This window comes from Etheostoma spectabile, chromosome 20, assembly GCF_008692095.1.
Source record: "Etheostoma spectabile isolate EspeVRDwgs_2016 chromosome 20, UIUC_Espe_1.0, whole genome shotgun sequence".
NCBI classification, from domain to species: domain Eukaryota; kingdom Metazoa; phylum Chordata; class Actinopteri; order Perciformes; family Percidae; genus Etheostoma; species Etheostoma spectabile.
In genome coordinates, this window is record NC_045752.1 from 4,571,741 (window position 1) to 4,572,123 (window position 383).

Here is a 383-nt window from a genome sequence, read left to right on the forward strand (position 1 = left end):
ACGATTAATCGACAAATTGTTTCAGTTATAGCAGTGAGATCTCTTGCATAAAACCAGGCGCTCCTTGTTTCAGAAGTTGCGTTAATAAATGACAGAGTTACAAATCGGTCGGTAATCTGGACAAAAATATCGTGAACGTTTTATGTTGTCAAGGAAGTTAAATAAGAAGTGCACACACTGCTACTGTCACTACCCGATGTGAGTCAAGTTCAGATTTGAGTTGTGCATGCGTCACTTTGCATCAAGTAGCATACAAGATGGTAACGAGAGACTTCTGTAATGTCAATACAGTAAAAATGGACCTACATTATAAAGTTCATTCACTGCTGCCTACAAGTTAGCAATCAAACACAACAAAGGTTGTCAGTTGAATGGCGTTTTGA

The 383-nt window shown here is 38.4% G+C and overlaps 1 protein-coding gene across 3 annotated transcripts in view; it reads left to right on the forward strand.

The window, feature by feature from the left end:
• Positions 1-383, forward strand: part of zgc:110158 (single-stranded DNA-binding protein 3) — a 35,300-nt gene that overhangs the window by 14,569 nt on the left and 20,348 nt on the right. The gene's annotated exons all lie outside the window — the stretch shown is intronic.